This window comes from Tachysurus fulvidraco, chromosome 5 (assembly GCF_022655615.1).
Source record: "Tachysurus fulvidraco isolate hzauxx_2018 chromosome 5, HZAU_PFXX_2.0, whole genome shotgun sequence".
In the NCBI taxonomy this organism is placed as follows: Eukaryota; Metazoa; Chordata; class Actinopteri; order Siluriformes; family Bagridae; genus Tachysurus; species Tachysurus fulvidraco.
Window position 1 is genome coordinate 5,761,942 of NC_062522.1, and position 12,965 is coordinate 5,774,906.

At 37.7% G+C, this 12,965-nt stretch overlaps 1 long non-coding RNA gene across 1 annotated transcript; it reads right to left on the minus strand.

Annotated features, from left to right (window-relative positions):
- Nucleotides 1-9,134: 9,134 nt before the first annotated feature.
- Nucleotides 9,135-11,238, minus strand: LOC113640767. Its single transcript, XR_003440141.2, has 3 exons — nucleotides 10,863-11,238; nucleotides 10,632-10,791; nucleotides 9,135-9,925 (listed from the first exon to the last, which is right to left on the minus strand). It is a non-coding gene; the product is annotated as an uncharacterized LOC113640767 (long non-coding RNA).
- Nucleotides 11,239-12,965: the final 1,727 nt, after the last annotated feature.

The following is a 12,965-nucleotide window of genomic DNA, read 5'->3' on the forward strand; positions in this document are numbered from 1 at the left end:
CCCCTGTCATGTTTGGATTACCTTGGCTTCAGAAACAAAACCCTCACCTGGATTGGTCCAGTGGCCAGGTCCTTGGTTGGTGGATCTACTGCCAGGCTCACTGCCTGACCACATTGGCACCCCGCCCGTCATTAGTCAAGGAGGACCTGCCATCTGACCTCTCTCTGGTGCCTGCTGAATAACATGATCTGGGACAAGTCTTCAGTAGTCTTCAGTAGAGCTCATGCCACTTCCCTGCCACCTCATAGACCTTACGACTGTGCTATCGACCTCCTCGACCCACATCACCCCTGGACATTTCTGGAATTGACGCACAGTACCTTGGTCTCATATTTCGCTTGATTTCATCACCGGTCTCCCTCTTTCTGGTGGCTACTCCACACTATCCTCTCTGTGGTTGAGCGCTTCTCTAAGCTCGTTGATTTGGTTCCCCTGATCAAACTTCCTTCGGCCAAAGAAACGGCGTTGCTCCTCCTCCAACACATTTTCCGGCTCCACGGCATTCCTCAGAACATTTTCTCAGACAGTACAGGACACTGGGATGTATCACTGTGGTGTTGGATATAAAGTTAGGGAGAAACAGTTATTCTTCATGGACAAGCTTTTTCCTTGGTGACAATACAGTATAACATTATAAGGGAAAGTCATGTATGTCTGGACTAAATATAATTTTTTTAAAAAGGTTTTAATGCAGCTTGGATATATGTAAAATACACCACTGAGATAGCAAAACTCTTCAGAATAAACAATATTTGTTACAATTTATAGCTTTTAGCAATACACCCTTTTCAGAATGACACACAATATAGTTTTGTAGAGATACAAATAGTGTTACACCCAGCATTCAAAAACAGACAGTAAAAAGATTTCGTGCAGGAAGCTGATCTCAGAAATTCTAAACATTTTAATATTTGAAGGTGTTCTTCCAAAGTATCACCAGAAACGTCTACAATTCAGACACAGCGCTGCTCACAGCTTATTGACTCTGTTGAATATGGTGTGGAGCTGATGCAGTCTGAAACGTTGATCCCGGATCCATGGATACATTGTGGCTGCCACAGAATTGTTAAGATCTCTGTCAAAAAGTGAGACATGGAGGAGGATGCAAGCACAGATGGAGCAGTCTTTAGTAAATGCAGGGGCAAACAATGAAAAACATCAACAAAAATCCAATTAAGAAGCAGAGGTCGGATGATCAGAAAACAGACATAAACAAGCACAGGCACACGGATCAACCTGACAGTCACTGGTGAGTTTGTAGAGACGTGTAGACACACTGTGTTAACTTTTCTGATATAACAGATGCTTTGTTTTGAAACACAGTCTCAGCACACATCCTAACTAAGACTAATCTGTGGTTATATTATTAGCAGTTCTGAATAGAAAATTCAAATACTGTACAAATATAGCAGTTATCTTTTTTTAGAAACAAGCTTTTTACCACAATGAACTGAAGTGACCTACTTGATACCTTCAAACTTCCGTTTTTTAGACTAACAGATGTGATAAGCAGATTTTTATTAGGCTCAAATCAGTTCTTCCTGTGCATGTGTGTGTATGTGTGTTTTTGCTTCACTACACTTCCTGTGACAGTCAGTATTCTGAAGTTCCACACATACAGTGTAATAATGTAGTTGTGTTGTATCCGTACTGCTGTCAGTCATACACTAGATTTACTCAATTAATGTCATTCATTATCTAACTGAATTAGATCTATATGTTCCAGTTTCAACCTTAAAGCGAACACACACTTCATCATCATCATCATCATCATCATCATCATCATCATCATCATCATCATCATTATCATCATCCCCACTTCTTTGTCTCACAGAAAAAACAAATCCTGGACTACTCCAGCTTCTCCTCCAGCAGGTGATTCTGCTCAGATGCACATAGTCTAACTATCAATACTATCAATCTGATCCCATCTGATGATGTGACTGTCTGTTTGTTTCTCTTCTAGGATTTCCAGCTTTCACTTGTATCACTGTGTCTGTAATTGTGCTGCTTCATCTGATTGGAACCATAATCCTAACTGTGGCTTTACAAAAGAATTGCAGTATGCAAGGTACACACACACACACACACACACACACACACACACACACACACACACACACACACACACACACACACACACACACACACACACACACACACCATGTTAAATGTTGAACATGTTGAGGTTCATCATTGGGTACTACAGTGATGCTTTGTGAATATTTACTGAAGTGTCTGTTCAAGTTCACAATAAATTATTATTCAAAAAATATTCTCTACCTTTATAGCAAATCTATAAAGTTGCATAAGTCATGAAAAAATCTCAAAGTAAAAATTTAAACAAGACCAAGTACTATTGTATATTTGACTACATTTTTGCAGCAGCAGTTTCTGTTGGCAAGCATTGTGACCAAGACTCGGGAAATGACCAGAGGTAATTATCTTCATCAGTGTGTGTTCAGTTGCACATGAAATGATAGAAATAAGAAAATGTGAGTGTGTATAAAAATATAAATTCTATTTCCCTTTGTTTTCAGGATTTTCTTACAGTGTAACTATGAAGAATAAAATATGCTGAAAGTCTGATTCACACAACAGTGATTTTTTACAACAATGCCAATAAAGATGCAGCTCCAATCATTAATGATGATGTGTTGTGTGACTATACTTCAGTCACTAACACTGCTGTATGTGGATAGATTATTGGATCATGATTAATGCTCCAAGCATGTGGCACTAGATCTCTACAGTTTTGCTCAGATATTATTTCTATTTCTTCTTCTTCTTCTTCTTCTTCTTCTTCTTCTTCTTCTTCTTCTTCTTCTTCTTCTTCTTCTTCTTCTTCGTCTTCTTCTTCTTCACCAAAACCAATATGTGATGACATATCTGTTACATGTAGAACCAGTAAATTGTCTTTAAAAGAGATTACATTTACATTGTATTTTGGATTATTTTGGTGAAAATGTTGGATTTACTTTATTTTTTAAAAAGATCCAACCATATAGTTTCTACTTGATTAGATTCTGAGCTAATTTGCATGATTGCATCATTGCACTGTATATTAATCCTTTATAATTTGCCTGATTCCTTTAATCTATCTATCTATCTATCTATCTATTTATCTATCTATCTATCTATCTATCTATCTATCTATCTATCTATCTATCTATCTATCTATCTATCTATCTATCTATCTATCTAAAACTCATAACTTGTATTATGTTCATCAATAATAAATTAAGGATTTGACACTGGAAAACATCATATATTTTTATTTATTTGATGCCACAACTTCAACTGTGAATCTTATTGTTGCACTGCCACACTAGTTTTAACTCCTTTAAAGCCCCAGGAAATGGAAGGCAATTTGTATAACTTTGAGCACTTTTAAAATGTGTTTCGCTAGGAGAACATATGAGTTACATTAGAGAGATTATATATATAGGGGGGGCACGGTGGCTTAGTGGGTAGCACGTTCGCCTAGGCCGGGGTTCGATTCCTGCCTCCGCCTTGTGTGTGCGGAGTTTGCATGTTCTCCCCGTGCCTTGGGGGTTTCCTCCGGGTACTCCTGTGTGTGTGTGTGTGTGCGTGTGCGTGTGCCCTGCGATGGGTTGGCACTCCATCCAGGGTGTATCCTGCCTCAATGCCTGATGACGCCTGAGATAGGCACAGGCTCCCCGTGACCCGAGTAGTTCGGATAAGCGGTTGAAAATGAGTGAGATGAGAGATTATATATAGTGTATATAATGTTAATATAGAATAACATTAGAGAACGTAACTTGTGTTTGAATGGTTGTTGTGAGTTTCTATTGTAAAGGTGTTTAAATTATCAAAGGCGATGTCTGATGCTGTACTATGCTCGGCCCCATTCCATTGCACCATGGAGATGTACCTTACAGCAGGTTATGGTCAATGAACTGCTGGATGTCCAGATGGTGCTCCTAAAACAATGTGGGCTTCATAGATCATTTGAGCGCTTCTGAGGGCAAGGTTGGCCTGTTAGGAGGGGACAGTGTCCATCCCACTCGGGAAGGTGCTGCTCTCATTTCTTGCAATTTAGCACATAGTATAAGAACAAGCCTAGTTAATCTGTGGCAGACAAACAGGTGAATCCAACCGTCTGCTAGCTGCATTGAGTCATCACCCAGGATTCACAATATAGTGGCCGTGTCTGTTTCCCGAGCTAAACAAAAATCTATATACACTCAGAAAATTTGGTTTAGTCACCTTACTAGTGAGTGTTTAACAGAAACATGGGTTAAACCAAGCGAGTTTGTCGTATTAAACGAAGCTTGTCCACCTGGTTATAGTTATATACATCAGCTATGCCTAACAGGCAGCGGAGGAGGTGACGCAGTTATTCATGAACATAAGCTAGGCTTTCAGCAAGAATTATAGACATATGTTCAACTCATTTGAAGTTCTTCATACCAACATAACATATGTAGCCTCAAAAAATAAGTCTGAGTCAATTCCTATAATTATTATTTACAGATCTCCTGGACCGTATTCTGAATTCCACTGTGAATTTGCAGATTTCATTTCAAACCTAGTTGTTTCTTTAGACAAAGCATTAATTGTTGGGGACTTTAATATTCCTTTTGATAAGTTAGAAGATCCTCTGAGAATACCAGTTGTTTCCATCTTAGATTCAGAAAGGGTTAAGCAGAATGTAATAGGACCAACTCATAATGAAGGTCACACTCGGACAAGATAATTGCAATTTGCCATGGCACCATTTTAAATGTACATTTACGTCTGTTACTGCAGAGAGATTTACCAATAGTCTCCCAGGATTATCATCCATGATTGGATCGCCATCAGACCCCACAGAACTTGATCAGGTGACTGACTATTTAGTGTCAGTATTTCGCTACACCCGAGATATTGTAGCTCCACTTAAAAGGAAAGTAATTAAAGAGAAAAAACACCCCGGTACAAAAACCACACACAAATAAATACTGTTGAAAAGCGCACAACATCTATTTGTAGGAGTAATGACTTCATGAATTACTTTAAGGGAAAAATTGGTAGCATCATGCAGAAAATTCAGACCATTAATTTAATACCAAACAATTTGATTGATAATGCATATGTATATAATATTTCTGTTCTTGATCAGCACTTAGACTGTTTTACTCCCCTTCGAGAGACTGAGTTAATTTCTCTGATTTCTTCTTTAAAATTATCAACCTACATACTGGATCCATTACCCACATGTTTCTTTAAACAGATATTACCAGTAGCCAACAAACCCATTCTAAAATTTTATAAATTCTTCTCTTAGATGTGAGAACCTACAGTAGATGCGAGAAAGGAATATTTGTGGGGTATAGTAAGAACAGCCTGACATACTTGGTGTATAATCCACAGAAAAGGAAAATGTCTAAAAACAGACTATTGAAATTTATTAAGCAGAAGCTAGCTGAACAACAGACACAAACTGATGATGACAACTTAGAGACTCCAGAATACAAAAACAAAAGGTCCAATTGTGACATTAATGATGATGTACGGGAGGGCCTGAGACTCATATACTGGGAAGCTACTATAGATGATAATTGTCAAACTGAAGTGAGGCTACAGAAAAAAGTCATAAATGGCAATGTTAACAAGAAATATTAAAAAACTATATATACAGATAACCAAGGAGCTATAACACTGATTAGGAATCCAGTGAATGTTCAGAGATCCAAATATATTGATGTAAGTGTAGCGAGTTTGGCTCGCAAAGCAAGGTAAATATTTATAAGTAACTATAACGTGTTATAGAGACTTCTAAATATTTTAACCTAAATTGAAATTAACAGTAACGGAATTAAAGTTACACTTATTTGGTCTGTTTGTCCGGCGAACAGGCCGTGTTACCTTTTAATTCTATGAAGGCGGTATCTTCCCGGCCAAGAAAGATTCGCTTCCCTTTTACTTTATACCGTAATTTAAATTAAATTAACTTAATAGAGCATGTAGTTCAGACCAGATGTTGCAGGTACCTTAATTTGTGAGCGATACTCAGAGACAATCACTTGTGGTGCAAAAATATGACATTTAATGAATGAGACAAACACAACATAAAACTAACTACACAAACAAACAAAAGAAATCTGGAAAACGAAAATGAAAATAAAATAAAACAAAAGAAATTAAAATTGGGGAAAGGGAGTAAAAGACTGGAAAGAAGATTGTTGGAAAAAAATCTTAGTAGAAATAATTAAAATATTATTCCTTACAATACTCTAACCAAAGTAAAGTATTAGGCCTTGCAAAATATTACAATTGCTGTCATAAGACATATGTAGGTGATGTTGTAGGCCAAAGATGTTTATTGCAACCAGATTCGGGGCTGTTAGGCCTAGTCAGTCTGAGCACATTTGTAATAACAACTTGTTATGTAGAAGGGAAAATACCATTGTTCCCAGACCTTAGCTCATAAATTGTTATGGAAAATGAAGAATACCATGGTTCTCAGACCTTGGTCCATAGCAATAACATGTTATGTAGAATGAAAAAAACAGTGGTCCACAGACCTAGGCCCTGAGAACTAAAGGAAGGAAAATCCATATATGGGCATGTGGTGCTCATAAACTTGTTGTGCAGACTGAAGAAGGCCCAGGTGTTTAGTCTGAGGTCATGAAAAATAAGGGGAGGAAAATCCATAAATGGGCATATGGGTGAAAGGTAATGGGAAATAAGGGGAAATTGGGTCAGTGTATTTAGAAAACATAGGAGATGATTCCGGTAAATAAGGTGATATGGCACCTGGGCTCCTAGGAGCACCAGGGTATATATTGAGAAGATATCTGAGGTTTTTTTTTGGTTCTTCGGGGGTGAAGGTGTGTGTGTGCGTGTGGGGGCGCGTGCGCGCGCACGCGGGCGCATGCCCGTGTCCGCGTGTTAAGGTGGGTGGTTTTTATTTTTGCAAGGACGTCACGAGAGTTCTTGTTTTTCTTGATTGATTTTGCATGACATGCTCTTTTTGGGGGTTTTCATTTGTTACTTTGAATTTGGCAATTTGTTACTTTTGATTTGGCAATTTGTTACTTTTAATTTGGCAATTTGATACTTTGAATTTGGCAAATTATAATTTGTTGGCTGATTGACCATAATAAAGAAGTTTGCTCATTCTCATCCAGGTCTGAGGAGTTTTCTCAGTATTTTTGTGGTAATTATAGAGTTAACAGTGAAATTTAACTAAAGGCCTAAGAGAAGAGATCACCCTGTGATGTGTCGACTTGGAGACCGGCTCTGAGTTCCGACAAGATACTAGAGAAAGGAAGGAATGGAATGGCAAGCTTAGACTCAAAAATTAATCACACCCTAACTGGGAAATCGTCACAGAAACTTAAATTCACCTTAAGATTCAATGAAAGATTCCTACTTAAAAATACGCATCTAAATTGGTTGGTAAAGGAAACGGTTACTTGCATTGGCTTACTGCACAAGAGTCCGGATGCAACAGAGAAATCTCTGAAAAGTCAGCTAGGGTGGGGTCAGACGTTCTTCCAAGTTCTCCTGAAGATCAGAGCAGTTGTCGTTCTTGGAAGTGAAGCTTGCTGGAACTTCTTTGAAGGAAGATGGAGTCGTCTTGAAGCTGTTCCGAAAGTCTGACCACGGATTAGTGGTGTTTCTGACAATTTAAAGGTCGCGAACTCCACCCATCTTTGGGGAGATGACCAATACTTCAGTCAGGATTTTTAGAGGGAAAACTCCCTTTGTTTCAGGTGTCTGTGGGCATGGTTTAGCTATCAACCTTTTAGATGACTTTAAAGTTTGATCCAGGGTGTATTAAGACGGTATGGCGCTTTTCGTGCTCAAATAAAATACACAGTTGTTTAAAAAAACGAGTAACTGATAATTTTGTGGTCATTTGGATACTAAACATAAGGGTAATGACGGTATAAAGGCAGCGGTACATTATATACACAGATCAGTAATCGAAGGGTAACTGATGTTAATACGATACTGTGTTCTTATAAAGGCAAAGAAACCAGAATGAAACATAAAACAAGATGCACTTTCATTAGGGAAGTAAAAAGAAAACGATAGCTTCGTATACATTCTGACATCAGACCTTAAAGGGGCATACAGCATTAGAACAGGTATACATTAACATGCCATGATCAGTAATCAGAGTGTAACAGATGTTAAATACAATGTTGTTTTCTGACGCGTGAATAAAATACACTCTTGTCAGGAAATTAAGGAGCAAATAATTTTAAGTCAGGCAAGCCTTAAAAGAAGGACACATTACAAAAGGGTTATAAGAATGAGAACCTTAGAGTATCTTATCTTCGGGTTTTATTAGTAAAAGGAATGTCTCATTGTGTGTGTGTGTGTGTGTGTGTGTGTGTGTGTGTGTGTGTGTGTGTGTGTGTGTGTGTGTGTGTGTGTGTGTGTGTGTGTGTGTGTTCTGGTTTAGGGCCCTATGAGTTCAATCGGAGAAGCCGCATGGGGTTATCTGGTCTTTTTGTGGGCTCCAGTCATTCTGGAGCCAGTTGTGGGTGTGTGACACTGTGGAGTGTAGCCCTCAATAAAATCGTAAAACTGAGTGGTCATCGGTTAATTGAGGAGTAGATGTTGAAATTTAGAGTGCCTTTGACATGAAATCTAAAATGACCTGTACCAGACGCTACATAAGTATTGAGTATTGTCCATCTGAAGACATAGTTGTAGACATATTGACAAAGCCTATGAGACAGAGGGTAAAAATATTAAATGATGCATAAATGGGGACAGCACCGGGGCCGCCTACAGAAGAGGCAACCAGACATGCTGTGGGGAAGTTGAATGTTTTGAACATGCTGAGAATTATAGGGTTAAACGTGTATATATAACTGTTTTATCATGGATATATTTAACCATGAACTTGTTGGGGAACAGCTGACGTGTGTTTTGCGTCGAATGTGTTATTTTGTATTGAGTTGTTTTGATCTTATATTATGAGGCCTAATTGTGATCAATTTCTGTATTACTTGTGTTTTATGTAGAACTGACCAATTGTCCTTTTTTCACACCTTCTATCTCCATTATGTAGGTATGGTAAAATACGTTGTTTTAATGTGTTTTTTGGAATAATTGTTTGAATTGAATCACATATGTTTACCGCTAGATGGCGATGTTTTCATCCTGTTTAGTATTTCATTGTTTTGTTATAAATTCATTGAAAATGTTTTTCATAATTGTCAAATCTGCAAATTATATCTACTATATGATTAAATTGTAAAAAAAAGATTGGTGACTTAAAAAAGATTAAAAAGAAAGATTACTGCTTTAAATAAATGACAGCAGAGGTAACCAGACATGCTGTGGAACTGTGGACTAATTCTCTGTGCAGTTGTCCTTATATAACATTTTCTCTTTGGAATATAAAGATATATATTCCAAATTATTTATTGTTTTTGGGAGTGGGGAGGAGTATGAGGACAAGTGGGGGGTGCAATTTTATGTGTCCTCATCTAGGGTTCTTAGTGCATATGTTAACCTATTGTTTGTGTGGCGGGGAGGTGGAGGGCAAGAATTAACACAATATACAACTAAGAATTAGAGCAGACTACGCCACCCCGTTTCTATAAACGGGGAAATTTATACCCAAAATATAGCACACAGGTTCGTAACCACTGAATGCACTAGACGTGGATATAAATACGAAATACTTTTATTGCACTATAACTAGTTAAAATAATAAAAACTGTTGATCAAACAGAGACAAGAAATAAAGAAAAACAAGAAACTTTCTGGCTGAGGCTTACCGGTAGGGCAGCTAACTGAAAAGTGAGTATCCTAAGACACACTACTCACAAACACTCACACCATACCCACTCTAAGTGAGGAAACGCAGATATCAATGGCAAAAACACACTGTGAGAAACACCACCACCACAGGGCCAAGACAGCTAGCTTCCCTCACTGGGGCCTTCAGCTCCTGAAATAAACAAAAAAGAATAAAACAAAACACAATTAGTTCAACTCACATTCAACCCAACAACTCGCGTTAGAATAAGTTCACACCATAAAGGGGAACACAATGGACAATTTACTGGCCACAAGGGTCAGACAGAAGGATGTAAATACTAGGTTCGTGCCAAAAAGCTCAAACCTAGACATGATATGGAGCAGCAAGAGGTTAAAAGAGAAGAACAAAACCAAGAGAAGAAATAAAGCAAACAATACACGTGAAGACAACAGTCGTCAAATTAAAGCACATTAAATACAAAAAAAAAGTTAACAAAAGGACAAAAACTGAAAAGAGTTTTCAACAAAGAAAACTCAGATAAAAATTAAACAAAACGAACACGCTGCTGGTGGCAATGTAACAGCCGGTGAAGCTAATCCGGCACTGTTAACGGCACCTCTCGCTTAAATGACGGCTCGGACTAACCACGCTTCACCCAAACCACTAGCATAAGCGTGAAACACAAAACCAGAAAGTAATCAGTTACAAACGGTCACGGTCATAAAAATAGCAGCAAAATAAACAGTGCAGTCTTAATATGGTCTAAGGAGCATTCGCCTGCAGTCCACAGCAACGATGTGTTTGCAAGGGGATGCACTAAAATAAACAAAAGTTAGTAAAATCAATCGTCAAAGACACCACCCCAATAATGCTCAAAAGGACTAGATATACATACCCGGCTTTAACCCGCTAAGCACACGGGTTCAGTTACTCACAGCTTTATCCGTAATCAATGAACTGCAAATATGCGGGTGATCCAGAGCACACACACAACCTGGAGTGAAGGACAGCCTGTACCCAACAGCAACGTCGTACCAATCGGGACCATAACCTGGCTATAAACAAATACACCTTAAATAGTGCACAGACGCTAGCCGCAACATTAGCCATACAGCTAGATACATACCTCCCGCAAGCTGTGCGCTTTTTTTTTTCTACTTTTAAGAAGACATTTGGCTGTGGGTTTGAAAGCGCAGGTGATGATGAGGCCTATGATCAGCAGGAATTTAAGAAACTGGGCAGAATAAAATTTGGTGAAGGTGCCGTGCTTGCTATTTTTGTGGTGTTGGTCGTGCTGTGGTTCAGCAGAGAGCCAGGATTCATGCCAGGTTGGGCTTCTTCGCTTAACGAACTTGGACCGTAAGTGCAAAACTGATAAAAACACATGTTTATTAATTTTTTTTCCAAGAAATATCTATAATCGACACTTTCATACATCTATTTTGAATCTTTATTATGAAAAGCACTGGATTTAAACCACATAAAACTCCCAGATATCTCTATACTCCTATTTTCTGTAGTTCAAAATGAAAATCTAGGACAAAAGTCAGAGCACTCCATCAAGTGTTCGTGATGTTTCATTACACAATGTTTGCAAAATCAAGTCAGAAATTTGCATTAGTCACGATCAACTCTGGTGATTAATAATAATAATAATAATAATAATAATAATAATAATAATAATAATAATAATAATAATAATAATAATAATAATATGATCTAATAATAATAATATAATAATAATAATAATAATAATAATATGATCGTATTATTATCGTTATTATTATTATTATTATTATTATTATTATTATTATTATTATTATTATTATTATTATTATTAATTATCCTCTTAAACCATAATTTATGATCATGTCTTTAATATACTTCTCAGGTTATTTAAATAAATGTGAAAATAAAAATAATAAACTATTGTAGCTTTGAACTCTCGTATACTGTAAGTGCTAAAAATGCATCTACCATCATTCGTTATTTAATCAAACCAGTCATTAATCAATTCAGCGCTTTATTCTTGTTCTGTTTACATACTGTAGGATGCAGGAGGAGTGTCGTGGAGTAAAAAATTGTACTTAATTGAGCGTTTTTATAACGTTAAAAGAATCTAGTTGTGTTAACTCACGTCTAAACTTCTGAACAAAAATGGGTCATGGTCAAGGGGCGTGTCTATAAAAAGACTGACAGGACTCCCAAGTGTTCCTAGACCACATATTTCCATACATGGTACACATACAGTATTTTCCAGGTTATTTGTTATAGCAAGAAATTAAACACTTTACAAATCCACTATTGCGTCTCTAAACATTTTAAGCATTTAAAGGGAATGACAAAGCAAGTATATTTAGCAAGTATATTTCATGGACTGTAAAAAGAGATCTTGAAGGTACAGTAAGGAAGGTTTATTTATTTTTTTATTTTATTCAGGGGGAGACACAGTGCAGCCGAGACAGAAGAAACCCAAATCTCCTCCAGCTCTGCTGGAATGGAATGTGGTGCACAAGCAGATGCCGTGGAACATTGTGCTGCTTCTGGGAGGTGGATATGCCCTGGCAACTGGCAGTGAGGTAAAAAAAAAAAAAAAATAGATACATGATGCTTTTGAGTATGTAAGCTGTGGTACATTATGCATTTGACAATGCTTTTGTCGTACTGTTCACGTCCGAATTTTACCGTTCGATTTTTCACGTACTGTACTAAGCCATTTTCTACCAATTTCTCCCCAGTTTGGTCGCCCTTCCTACCCACCATCCAACTCTCCCTTATGCACCACCTAGAAAACAGTGATAGTGAAGGCTAACACGTGTCCTCGTTTGCTCTCTTGGCCCATCTGTTGCATTATTAACCTTAACATTTGCTAAAGTTAAAGTATAAAAGTTAAAGACACTTCCTGACATTTCACCATTTCACATTACTTTAAATTAAAATGAAAAGTTTCCAGATTAGACGTTTGAAAAAAAATATTGTTGTTCTTCCAGGTGTCTGGATGGATATTGTTGTTCTTCCAGGTGTCTGCAAAATGGCTGGGTGAAAGTCTTGCTCCTCTTCAGAACATCCCACCAGCTGCCATCTCGATACTGCTCTGTCTGCTGGTGGGAACATTTACAGAGTGCTCCAGCAACACGGCCACAACGAAGCTCTTCCACCCCATTCTCGCTCCTATGGTAAGAGCATTTATTGGCACTTCAATACGAATTATTCAATACAATGTACAGTA